We start from the raw sequence: 14,201 nt of genomic DNA, 5'->3' as shown, positions 1-14,201 counted from the left end.
TACTGAGATGTTCACGTCCTAAGAAGTATCCTCATACAAACAGGTGCATCTTTCACACATGGTACGAGTGGACGAGGGTAGACAACTAATCCCCTCCTGTGGGACAAAGGGCTTAATTTTGAAGCAAGCAGTTGTCCAGAATTTTGCATGGTACTGTCATTTGTTCAAAAAATGCTACTCCCGGCAGTATATCCTCGGAGGAAGAGCCCTACAACTTGAGTTACTTAGTTCAATGATGCTTGCTAAGAAACATCTATGACCCCTAACAGGACTCTCCAGTGAGCCCAGTTACGGGAGGACCTCAGAGGCCCAGTGGTTGCCCCCATCTTTTCGTCATTGAAAATTTCTACAAATGTTAACATAAAACAATGGGGGAGATATTGGATAGATGCCCCAAAATATGTACAAAGTAGTTTTGATATAATTGTCAATTCACAAATATTTGCAAACTGGTGTTATGCTAGATGCCATGTGACAGTGTCTCCCTCCAGGCAACCATAGAGGAACACTCTTACAATCTAGACACTTTCAGTTCACCAGCTTGCAGAAGAACACTCCAGACACAAGTTAAAAGATGTTTGGAACACACACAGATTCTCCAAAGACAACTACCAGTCTTGTTTGGACAGGTTATTGAACAAATAAGACGATAGGAAAGTCTCACCATTAAATTCATGAGGAAAGAACCTTCCATCATTCATTCTTCCTGCCAAAGTCTACTTGCAAGAGACTGAGTAACATATGGCTCTCCAAACGGGAGACATTAACGAGACAAAGGACGAGGGGTTCAACATTAAGGCTGCACTGAAGTCTGAAAGGAGACATTCTCTTAAAATCCCTGAAATATAAAAAAGAATGATGGGTATCCTAGAGACTTTTTGGATTTATTGTGCAAGAGACAGAATTATGGAACCTTTATTAATATCTTTCGAACACCTCAATGCTTCATCTGACACAAAATCTGGTATGTGTGTCTTTAAAAACACGCAGCCCCAGGAAAATGCCCCCCCCCCCCCAAACCACTTTCAGAAAATAATAAAAATAAAAATAAAATACTCGTATGTTTCATGAGACAAGTGTTTGCAAACGTGTAGAATTGACCTAAGACCTACATTTGGGTCCTGTTTCATTTTAGCTGCTTCTTATCACCAAAACATGCTGCCCTGTTGCACTTCGGAGCTTCAAAAACGTAGTATTAGCTTCAGAATCTCAAGACTTGGTCATTCTTTGTACACTGTAGGCTGTAGCCTACAAGCTGTAAGAATAACGAATCATGAATATAGATCATCAGTTTGAATTTTTATACATCTGCATTTTAAAATATGTTATTTGAAAGTGGTGTTTTTGCTTTGCTGGGAGGGCTAGCAAGGGGCTTAGGGTTAGGCCAAGTATGTTCTGGACTACGGTATTTTGGCTTGTGACACGCAAACGTATCATGCTTTAAATTCTCCAAACTTTTGATTGGAACTATGGAAAACGCTTGCTTTATGGTTATGTATTTGCATAAAGCAGATACATTCAAATAGGGGCATTGGACACCTTAGCACATGTCTTTGAAGTATGTCTATAGTTTGTCTTTGAAAAGCCATAGGCTCCTGAATCTTGTCCACAAAGACTTGGGCGCCTGGCCGTCATCACCCTTGGACAACCAGGTGGACTACTATGAGGATCCACTCAAGTAAATCTCAGCAACCTGTATGGTGGACGAAGTGGTTCCAACCCTTGCCTATCTAGAGTAAGGCTTTAAGAGGCATTCTCCGTAAGTGGTCATGTCCTCGTCAAAACAAGGATGTAATCAGCCTCTTAAAGTAGGGCCTTGCAGGTGTGCACTGCATGACTACATCAAATGGAATCCCACTCTCCTCATCTTAATCATAGACAAGGCTTATTGTCTATTTTTTGAGTACCCAATGGGTTGTGGCAAGGTCCTGAAACCCTCTCATAGCAGGCAATAAAAGCTGAAACCCTCTCATAGCAGGCAATAAAAGCTGAATATTTCGACCTCTTGTAGGTATCGCACCGAGCACAGCCTTCCCTCTCTTCTTATCCTGCCTCCCATGTGGCATGAGATGTGTATCTGTATGCAGCCTGGGCTATCCTGCATGGTAAAGATGACCATGGGCCAGCTCAAAACCTCATCCCACAGATTCTAGATTGAGGCCAGACGTGAGATTGCAGCCACACAGCTCATAGAGACTTGGGAGACTTTGCACTCTTTGCGACACGTGAAAGGTAGAGACTGAGGAGCATGGCCTGATGCCATGTCCCAGGTATTATGAGATCCCGGGGAGATATTACTGTTCTTTCACTCAAGGACATGAGCATATGGCGGAGTCATTAACTATCCCAATCACAGATGCGCTGCGTTATTTTGTACACGAGATCACCCAATTCAGATCTAGGGTCATGAGGCCCGCTGCATGACACAGTCCCCAACAACAAGAGATCATTGTCTTCTTCATAGGGGCCTGTAAACCTAAACCTGCCATAGGTCATCCCATCTCAAAGAGAGTGAGTGGGCTCTCTTGTAGGATTCAAGGGAAGAGATGCACTCCACATGACGTTATCTTGGCCAAGTTTGCAGTGGTGGCGAGGCTCCTTCACACGGATACCTCATTCCAGATCACCACTACTCAGACCAAGTCAGACAAGCATAACAAACATGGGCAGACAAATACCACCTTGGAGAGCTCCCTCATCATCTAGGCAGCTTGCAATGAGCAGTGTTGGTACGCATGAGCCACCCTATGGTTCCAGTCATACAGCATGCCAATATATCATTTACCTCCATATAAGTACTTGCTAGATGTCCCCTCTTCTTGCGTCTGACACAGCAAAAGATGCATTAGCTTACCTCTACGATTAAACGTCCCTTGCATATATAGCAGCTAGTCAGACTAGAGAGTTGAAAAGGAGACTTTGTTTTTACATGGTGGAGGTGTGCTTGGAAGCACTACCTCTCTAGTCTTGACAATGAGGCATGAATCCTGGTCAAGTGTGCCTATGTTGCCGGTTTCATAGTAAACTTGGGACATGCGAAAATGCATCCCAAGTATACATAGGATTGGAGTATCTCAACTGGTTCTCGCCTGAGGGTGAAGGGATCATGAGTCGCGCTGAAACTGAGTCTCATTGGTATTGAAAATCATCACCTTGGTTTTACCTAGGTTGACCTTCATGTCCCAACTCTCACCAACAGTCTATAGAGCTGCCAAATGCATGTATAGTGCCTCTATCATGCTGGAGATCAACACCACGCCATCAAAGTAGAGTTAAAGAGGTATGAGAGTTTGTGCCAGGGTCGATCTGACTGCATCCACACAAAGAAGCCATCTCATCAATGTAGAGAGATTAGGGACACCCCTCTTTCAACCCAATGGTGCTGTACACTTTCTATGACGCCCCCCTAGGTGGTGTGCGCTCAGCCGGTTACTCTCTCATACATCGCCATGGGTGCTCAAATAATGTGCAAAGGCCTTAGAAGAGGCTATTAAGAAGCTTCCCCCCTCCCCCTCCCCACTGGACCTATTGGCTCTTCTCATTGTAACCCCATAATTCTCTCTTGGACGATTTTTAGTCCCATCAATAATATCCCACAAGTTTCCAGCTTCTAGAATATTCTCAAGCTTAGATGCAATAGTTGATTCCATCCAACCTAACGCTTTCTAGAAGAGGACATTCATTGGTCTGACTCATTGTGCCTTAACAAACAGATCAATCAAATGAAAGTAATGACACCTAGGCAAGCGGTTAATACTTTATAATTGAAGCACAATTGAACTAGATACCAAATAGAAACAAGGCTTAATCCCTTACCTTTATTAGAGGTCGATCAAGAATGATAATGATGCTCCCCCTCGAATCCAGACAGCTAGTGCTTGTCTCTCAGTGAAAGAGGATCTTATCGTAAGCCCTTCTTTTAGTGTGAGAGGATAATACGGTATGAGATGATTACATAAGGGCAGCACTTGATGCCGAGGATCAAGTGGGTATAATAGGGCCCACGTAATACAACTGGCAATGTGTATTGCCCTTCTCTATAAGAATAGAGGATCAACTAATTGATGAACTTTGGTATACAAATGTAAGGATGGTTCTTGATGATGACGCAACTACACACAAACAATGTGTCTTCACAAGCTCTCAATGCGTGGTGCTTGTGGATATGACAGAGCGCAAAAGACACCTCTGAACGGTGTGGCTCAAGAAAAAGATACAATGAGTATGGCCTTATAGCAAATCAAAACAAATGGTGTGCCTTCAGTGAGGTTTGTGGTGACCTCAGATGCTGAAATTTGTTGAAAAGATAAGACTGTACAAACTTGTGAGAGGTTTTTGTCTGGTTTCATCTATGGAGAAAACACATTTGCATTGTCCGTTATGTCTGTATCGAAGAGAGTGGTGGGCAGAGTCCTTACTTCACAAGGGATGTTAGAGGAGGTGATTAGTAGCATTGGTGTGATGTAGGGGTGCCTTCAATTTTGCACCCCCCTCCCTTCCCTTTTGGGATATACATCAATGAGTAGGCTTCCTTTGTGGGCACCCTTGGAGGACGGGTCTTAGCTCTAGCAGAGACTCTCATCTCTAGTTTACTTTGTGTCTCCCGAATGGTTGGTATGATGAGGATGCAAGAATGCAAAGCGATTAGGTAACATTGGGACTTCTAGCACATCAGCAATCTAGTAGTCATCATTGACTCCACATCAGCATTGACAAAGTCAAGGTGCCACGTAGGCCCTATCTGACACATCAGCACAGGTTGCCACCTCACCAAAGCCCTTCTTTCTCTCTTCTTTGGAGCTTATTTTCCCGTTTATCCTCTTCCTTAGCTGCCATACAAGCATGGACTAACAGAGATAAAGAGACTGGGATGGACACATCTATGATGGGCGTAAATTGGACACACAAACCAGAAGGACAAACCTACGACAAACCGGACAGACCATATGGACAAACATGCAAAATAGATGACTGCTAACCAAACCTATGACATTGCCTCGAGATCTATGCTTGAGTCCTAAGAGAGCATGCCAAAAGCAGTAGGGAAAGTTCCTCCTGCACCCTGCACTGGTCCAAAACAGCTCTGGAAGCCACCATGCAGCTAAAAACACGTGCAGAAAGGTCCAGAACAGGAAAAGACAACCCCGGGCACCTGCTGGAGGCAACCAACGCTTAGTATCCATCGTTTATGGCTAGGACTACTGGGGTATCTAATCCCATTCGCTCCCCTAGCTTTCGTCTCTCAGTGTCAGTGTCGGCCCAACAGAGTGCCTTCGCCTTCAGTGTTCTTTCCGATCTCTACGTATTTCACCGCTCAACTGGAAATTCCCTCTGCCCCTATCATACTCCAGCTCAATAGTTTCCACCACCTGTCCAAGGTTGAGCCCTGGGATTTGACAGCGGACTTAAAAAGCCACCTACAGACGCTTTATGCCCAATCATTACGGATAACGCTTGCATCCTCTGTCTTACCACTGTTGCTGGCACAGAGTTAGCTGATGCTTATTCCTCAGATACCGTCATTGCTTCTTGACGCATTTCGAGTAGCTGTAATGGTACTTGACCTGTTGAACCCTTGGCTCTTCTGTACACGTCCGTATGGATTTTGTACAAACGTATGGACGTCCACACATTCTGTACAAAAATTCTTAGAAAGTTGAAAAATGACCTCTAGCACTTCCTAGCCGTGCGTACTAGCCTTGGAACAGCTGGAAACAGGCTTAAAATGGCTGGAAACAGGTTTGAAAGAACTCCAAAACTGCACAACATCCTGCACCTCTAGGAGAGTGAGGGGAGAGAGATGGAAGGTGGGGGAAGGGCATGCATACACATGCATGACAAATGACACCTCCTTCTTGTCATTTTCCCCTTCATCAAAATCCTAACCCCCATACCAAGGACAACGTTGGTTGTCCTTGGGCCCAACTTTTAGACCCCTCTTTTAAAGCCTTTTCCTTGCCCCTAGGACCTAGTGGTACACCAAGACTTTGTCCCTAGGAACTTCTAGGAAGTGTGCACTTCCTCTAGCCAGTCCCTCACGGCCAAACCATTACAACACTTAACCATGATTAATCTCGGGTTAAGCGTAGGTTGAGTTACGAAGATACTTTACATCACTTTTCACGTCCCTGTGACACAGCCTTTGAGGATGACAAGGCTGGCTGCTTCTTGCTGCTCGACGAGAAACACTCCTGGACCAAGGGTACACTTACTCTCTGCTGTCAAACTTCTTCTGATTGGATCACCTTCCCAGTCAGAATTGCTCATAATTTGGGGGTTTAGTCCCACTCCACAATCTCGAGAATGCCACAAGTCACTAAGATGAGTATCCATCAGAGAAGAGAGTGTTAGAATATGAAGTCAAAGTGAGTAGTGTGTATTGGTCCCTACGACTTATTTTATAGTCTAGTGAGTCCTAGACAGTGCCACATGTCATATGAAAGATTATCCCATATGCATTGTGACTTTCTAGAGTCTAGAGGCTCACACTATATAGTGTTGTACTTGTCTTGAGTCTTTTCATATCGGTCAACATCAAGCTATCTACATGTGAGTATTTTGGTTCATTACTATTGCCTACTTCCATTTGAGTTCATTTCCATTATGCTTGCAATCTTTCCTTTCCTTTCCTAGAGATAGCTTACCACATGTTCCTTCATGTGGTATCAGAGCCATGTTCCTAGCCCTGCTCTCTCTTTCCCTTTTCCTTCCAAGAGGATGAGGTGAGGGAGGCCAATGATGCTACTCTCCCTTCTCCTTGGAAGGCACTCATTTCTCCTCCTTCCTTTCTAGTTTCCCCTCCCTTAGCCTCATCATTGTTTGGAGCTTTTTGAGGAGGTGATCTACATCGACCACCGCCTCTCTTCACCATGCCATGATCTGCCATCTCTCTTCTCCTTCCTTCAGCTACAAAGACGTCCTGGAGTGGTGCTGTTTTTGTTGCTCTTTCTGTGACCTATGGACAATGTGACGCTTCTATCCGGATTTGAAAGCAGAATCACGACTTTGTGTCTTCAGCAAAGTTGTAGAGGACCTTGAGTACTATAAATTTCGTTTTTACATCATTGCAATTCGAGTTTTGTGTGAAAAGTTATAGCTCCTGCAAGGAGTGACGAACTTTATTTCTGCGCGCGGATTTTGTTCTTGAGCTCAATGATTTGACAGCCCAAGCATGATGCAGCCAGCACAACACGGAGCTGTCCATCCTCTTCATCGTTGACCTCTGCTCCAGCCTGCCATTTGCTCCTTTTGTCCGCAAGTTGGTGCCCGTCATTCTCTTAGAGCTGCTGCTGATTTTACAGTTTCTGTCTTTCTACTTCTGTCTGCCATGAAGAAGTTCCAAACCTGCTCCAGGTCATGAAGAACTTACCAAGGTGATCTTTCCATAGTTACACTCTCATTTCTACTCTTTTCCAACCATGGAGTCTTCCAAATCAACTACCGTTTCGTTCGAGAAGTTTTATGGTAAGAACTTCCTTACATGGCAAACAAAGATGTGTCTTGTACTTATGAAAGATGGAGTGTGGCATGTTGTTAGTGGCAAGGAGAAAAAACCACAATCAGATGAAAAGAAAATTGCACACTGGGAAAATTTGAATGACAAAGCTATTTCTCTCATTGGTTTGGGGTTGGGTAATGAAGTTATTCATCATTTTGATTTTGACTCCACTGCTCACGACTTATGGGCTAAGTTTGAAGACTTATTCGGCAACAAAATCATCAATTCAAAGGTATTCCTCAGACAGGAATTCTTCAAGCTGCAAATGAAGCATAAAGACTCTCTTCTTGCTCACTTGAATCATATGGAATCCCTTGTCACTCAGCTTGCTAGTCTGAAGACCCCAGGGAAGATGATCAAGAGTGTAAGGCTTTACGTCGTCAGCTCAGATTCGAAACCAAAAACAGTCTTCCGAGCACACCACATACGCTACGCGAGTACCGTAGACTGGTACAGAGGAAGAAACTAGACTTTGTTTGTGGGAACAAGGAGGAGCTACTGAACATTTTGTTTAGTAACAACTCTAAGGACTTCTGGCGGAGATTTCTAGAAGGACGGTCCCCTTTGCTACTCATTGACACTCAGATTTGGTTTGATTATGCACGCACACTCTATGACATTCCAAATCAGCCAGTCCCTAATCTCTCACACATGCCTTGCCCCACATCCTCTACCCTCTTCACTAGAGGAGGGGTAAAGGATGCCGTAATGAAACTTCATAATGGCCGAGCGAAGGATCATGAGGGGTTATGCACTGAGTTCGTTGCATATGGGATTAACCTCCTAGCCCAATCTTAGCAAAGCTTTTTAATGAAGCTGTTTGTTTGGGGTTTCCACACACTTGGACCATTAACACTATCTCACCCATCCACAAGGTAGGGGATCCCATGAGCTCGGAGAACTACATGACCATTATGATTGGACATGTCATGTCCAAGATTTATGCATCAGTACTTGACTCCGAGGTTAGCAGACTTGCAGAGTGTCGAGGACTTAGAGCAGCACGACAGGCCGGATTCCGGTGTGATCATGGAACCATGGACCACATTCTCACGCTCAGATGTATCATTGAGGAGGCGAGGGCACGGAAACAAAGAGTTTATTATTGCTTTGTGGATTTCCACAAGGCATTTGACATGGTTTTGAGAGCCCGCCTCATACGGCACGTACAGGACTTGGGTTATGGCCAGGAGATCATTTGCGCTGTCATGGCACTTTACGAGAGAGTTTCAGGCGGAGTTCAGGCAGGATCCGGGTGGACAGACGAGATCATGAGCACCATCAAGGTCAAACAAGGATGCCCTTTGTCGCCTACCTTGTTTGGCCTCTACATTGACGAGCTTGAGACAATGATGCAAACACAGGGGGGTGTAGGTTGCTCTCTTGCGGGCATGTTGATCCAGATATTCCTCTACGCAAATGACGTGGCTCTCTTTTCTTCCTCGGTAGAGGGGCTCCAGAGACATCTAGACGCACTACAGTCCTTTTGTGAGTCTCATGATTTGAAGGTCAACCTAGGTAAAACCAAGGTCATGATCTTCAATACATCTCGAGCCATCATGCGTCAAGAGCAGTTCACATTTGATAGGTCACCTCTTGAGATAGTTTCATCATACACTTATCTTGGGGTTATCTTCTAATGTAGGCACGCTTGAGTAGAGGGTATGCTTCATTGGCCAGACTAGAGAGACAGTGCTTCCGCTCGCACTTTCAGGATCCACGCACCAAGGGGTTGCTTGTTGACTCCTTGGTTCGCCCATCGGGGATGTACGGCAGCCCTTGTTGGGGGCCAAACTTGTCGGATATAGAGTGGGCTCGTGTGGAGCGGCTACAGGTTCCCATGTTATCATGGATGATTCGTGGTAAGCCATCCGTACCTCACCAGATCATTCAGGCTGGGTTTGGGTCACCCCCTTTACAGCTAGATGCTACATTTCAGGTCATCACGTATCTGTACCGAGTTACGGAATATGGGGATTACACCTCAGGGCGTAGCAGGCTACCATGGATAGCTCTATCCTCTTCTATGGCACTTGCAGCAGGAGGGGACCAGAGGTGCTAGTATGCACGTACAGAGAAATGGTTTGAGCGACTGGGGCTCCACATGGATAGACTACCTCCCTTCCAGTACAACATGGATGCTTCGTTTTCTCCCCTCCTATCACACGAGGTCAACCAGGTTATCCTTGAGGAATCAGGATCTACTACAGCTACACACATTTCACACTTGGTTGGGACCGAGTGAACTCCCAGTGAAGCTTAGCTTCTACAGAGATCACTTCTTACATATCACAGCAGAGGGTTTCATTGACCCACCAGGATACACGCAGATTCACCTACCCCACTCATTGAGAATCTCTCTTGGGCAGTTCCGGGTCTCTTCACACAGACTTCGCATCGAGAGCGGCAGAGCAGAGCGACTACCCAGGGAGAGGCGCATATGCACACTATGTGACATGCAGGAGGTTGAGACAGAGGAGCATTTCATCTTCAGGTGTCCTGTTTACTATGAGATCCGAGGGTGTTTCCACTGCCACTTCATGGATAGTTATGGAATTTCGGCCCGTTTCCTCTCCTATCCAGACCAGCGGTGTTTGGCACGTTTCATTCATGAGTCACTTAGAAATACTCCGAGCACGAAGACACGAGCAGACTTCTTCCTCGGTTGATCCCTCTCAGAGCTCTACCACGGAGTTCTTCAGCTAGATCACATGGACCCCCACGAGACAAGGCCTCGACATAACCGTGACCCAGAGCCTGTGACCCGACAGCTCAGACAAAGGGTCGACACACATATCACACTTGGGGACATCCCCTCCTTGTTTAGAGTCGGAGCTCGACCGACGGGGGTCACAGTAGCCCTGGTCAGAGGCAGAGCTACAACCAGGAGACGTGCCAGGAGAGCACCTCTGAGCGGCCGACAACACTCTATTGCCGACGTCATGCCTCCAATGCCTCATCCATCCTTGTATCTTGCTGCTGCTGCTGATGATGATGATGATGTTGATGATGATGTTGAGATTGATATATAGTTGACCATCGACATGACAATGTTGTACTTAAGACTTAGTACTGCCATTCTGCATTTTTTTAATTTTCACAGTCTCATAGACCCATCGGTCTTCCGAAGACTTTAATAAACTTTCTTTATTCCTTTTTTCTTGAGCATTGAGGAAAATTTTAAGTACCGGGAGATCATACCAGCATTGGTGTGACACAAATGGGTTATCATGATATGGTTGCTATGCTCATTGATCATGAAAAACGGTATGCAGACACTCCGGACCCCAGTGCACTGTACTCCAAGGGCAAAGGCAAATTCAAGCCTTTCAAATGCAATCACTGTGGGAAGCTTGGTCACACCGAGGATCCCCAAGCAACAACACAAGGATCATGCCAACTTGGTTGGGGCTGCAACAAGTGAAGACAAAGAAGAAGATGGTGCTTTGACACCGACCCATGCTCTTACTGCCAACATCAGAGATCTCTCTCTTCATTTAGAGGTCTATCTACCTGATGATCGGGACTTTTGTTTCTGATCTATTCTATGTGTGCTTGGGTACTCTGCCCTGGGTAGTCCCCCAAAAATGCTTGTAATAATGAGTCTTGTGTCCTTGAGTCAATAAAGGTTCTCAGCCTTGGAAAGTCCTCCTCAAATGATGTTGTATTTCCTTTACAAGTGGTGTGTGGCTTCCTAGCAGATCCTACTATGAAGCCAAGGGGGGATGTATTGTGGAAGTCTTTCTATTGGCTTTGATGGGCCTCTCTATCACGCTTGGCTGAGTTCCAGGATGTTGGTGCATTTCCCAAGACCGATTTGTTGGGTCAAGTAGCCATGCTTCATTTGAGCCTCTGAGCTACTTGGGGTGCACAGAGCAATAGACTCCATGATTGTCATGTTCTGTTCTTGACTTCATTCCAGTAGTCCCTCACCTTTCCTTCATGGGGGGATGTTAGAATATGAAGTCAAAGTGAGTGTATTTGTGTGTCCTAGGTCCCTACGACTTATTTTATAGTCTAGTGAGTCCTAGACACTGACACGTGTCATATGGAAGATTATCCCATATGCATTGTGACTTTCTAGAGTCTAGAGGCTCACACTATATAGTGTTGTACTTGTCTTGAGTCTTTTCATATCAATCAACATCAAGCTATCTACATGTGAGTATTTTGGTTCATTGCTATTGCCTACTTCCATTTGAGTTCATTTTCATTAAGCTTGCCATCTTTCCTTTCCTTTCCTAGAAATAGCTTACCACATGTTCCTTCAGAGAGCATAGGGAGTCTATAGATCCCATCATCAAATGCTCCTTCCCAAACTACCCGGCCTATAACCTTGTCCCTCATGGCCATTCACTCTTCCTTGTAAACCTTGTCCCTAATAGCCATTGACCTTCAACTGGTATATAATGGAATTATCACCAATGCATACCTCGCTTGACCGCCATCCAAGGCCTTTGAACTACTCTCGCAAATATGTAATGTGCTGGGAAGCACCGCTGTCCACAATCCACTCTCAAGTCTCACCACCGTGTGAGCTGCCACATCTGAACTTGAAGAAGATGGACTCCTACGTCCATGATCTCCAGATGTATGAATGTTGGGGTTGTCGCACTGCTGCTACTGCTGACGAACCAATACCCTATTCATGGTTTCACAAAGGGCACTTTCTCTAATAGTGACTCTTTGCAACCCGATTCGCCTTCAAGGCCTCGCAGTCTGCATCAGACTTTTTTTCAAAAGGCTTTTCTTTTTCCTTGTCGTTGTTGCTCCACCCTTTTACTTGGGGGGCAGCCAAGGCTTCCGATCCTCCACCATGTAGGGGTTGTCGAACCTGCTCCTCCTGGTCCAACACTATCGGCACCAACTCTTCCCAAGTGGGTGTTCAGGCTCCCACTCATGATCATGGATGAGTAGAATGCAGAGTAACTAACCAGAAAGATGGGACAGCCGAGTAATGGCTATGTCCTTCGAAGAGATCTCCTTTTGTGCTTGAAGGACTCCTGTTGAAGACCCTACGACTCCCGCATATGACTTTGCGGGATTCAAGACTCGCACCTAGACTTCCAAGGAGACACACGTCATTGGGGAGACCCTGTTGTGTAGAGACACCAAATGCTGCCAAATACTTCTGGCCAGTGTCATGCGCTTCACACGGTTTCTCACCTGAAGATAAAGGAACGGACTTGGGCGTTGGCCCGATCCCACAACTGGGCCAAAATCTCCCGCTCTATGATGCTAGGATCCTCCTCCTCCGGAATTTGGTCCAACAACTCTAACAAGAATACAATCAGCCAAGTCACATGATTGCGAACAATGACTCAATCATCACTCTCCACACTCCATAATTATTTCCGTCCAAGTGACCGTCTATTGGGAATGTGGGTAAAACGGGGATCCGCACTGGCTTCTCAGCCATCTCACGTAGACTTGCCATCTCAGGGAGGAAAGCTTGCTCTTGTGAAAGGCAGGATGGGTGGGAAAGAAGAGAAGGGAGGGTGGCCGGGAACGAAGAGAGAAAGAATAGGCTGCTTAAGTGATGCCTTCTTCTCCAGGATCTCCTTCTCCAAAGCTCTCCACGCTTGTAGCACTCCATCACCTTCTACAGCAAGTCGATTTCTTCCCAAACTATCCACACCTTCAGAACACTTTCGTGAATGGTTCACCTTCTTCCCATGCTATCCACACCTTCATAAATCAATAGCAACTTTCACCTGCCACTAGTGCTCTCCTAGATCAGACTTTACATGAGCTTAGGCTTTTATCAGTCACCATATCATTGTAAGATCAAGACACAGGCAATGGTTTCATCAATGTGTGATGCAGTTAGGGTGGGCTGGGACACAGGTGGTGACAATATCTCAGAGTCAGCCTGACGCTCTGATACCATATCAAAGTAGAGAGAGAATTGCGGGGGGGGGGAGAGAGAGAGAGAGAGAGAGAGAACCTCCAATGAATGATAACAGCTGATCTGCACCACAGGTGGACTGGAGACCGAGGCTGAACTGCACCTCCAAGTTCCTCCAGGAGTAGAGTGAACTGCGCCTATCAACTGTGAACAATTAGTGGTTGAACTGCCCCACCAATTAGAATACAAGAGGGCAAAATACCCCATTTTATAAGGGGCAAAGGAAAAACCCCGCTAAGCTAACCGACTAGCCTGCTGACATGGCAGACTGACCCGACCAGGTCTGGTTGGCTGACCTGACGCTGGTCAGGGTCACTTCTGGCCCAAACCAGCCTGGTTACTGGCCCAAACTGTGGGCTCTTACCAGGCCTAAATCGGCACTAAACCCAGCCACAACCAGGCCCAGCTGCTCAGCCTCTAACCCTGGCATTGTGCCCTGGCTAAGCCTCCACCTAACCTGCGAAATGTACTAAGAAAGGACACAAATACTACTACTCTCTCTAGGTGGGCACATCCACATAGAAGTCCTCTCTCCCTAACTGACAGATAGGAGATGACTAACTCTAACAACCCCTTGGGTGACTTACCATGTTTTTGATTGTGTAAGGGAATAAGTTGTTAGAAGACGTCACTGACCAAATTGTGAGCCCTCATATGAGGAGTTCAGTAGACCTGGGTAGAAGTAGGCAGTAGAAGATGGCATAGGCCCATGAAGGGCTGCACCAGGCTAGGGAGTAGCTGCGGACAGCAGCAGACATGTGGCACTGCTGCAGGAGTGCAGCACAGTGCCAATGG

At 45.9% G+C, this 14,201-nt stretch overlaps 1 protein-coding gene across 1 annotated transcript in view; it reads right to left on the bottom strand.

Annotated features, from left to right (window-relative positions):
- DWA1 (DWD (DDB1-binding WD40 protein) hypersensitive to ABA 1) overlaps window positions 1-14,201 on the bottom strand; it is a 76,969-nt gene that overhangs the window by 722 nt on the left and 62,046 nt on the right. The window lies entirely within an intron of this gene.

Source organism: Dipteris shenzhenensis, chromosome 23 (assembly GCF_047967505.1).
Source record: "Dipteris shenzhenensis isolate YYH24624 ecotype China chromosome 23, Dip_SZ_1.0, whole genome shotgun sequence".
Lineage (NCBI taxonomy): Eukaryota > Viridiplantae > Streptophyta > Polypodiopsida > Gleicheniales > Dipteridaceae > Dipteris > Dipteris shenzhenensis.
The sequence above is the reverse complement of the archived record's forward strand: the minus strand, read 5'-3'. Positions and strand labels throughout refer to the sequence as shown.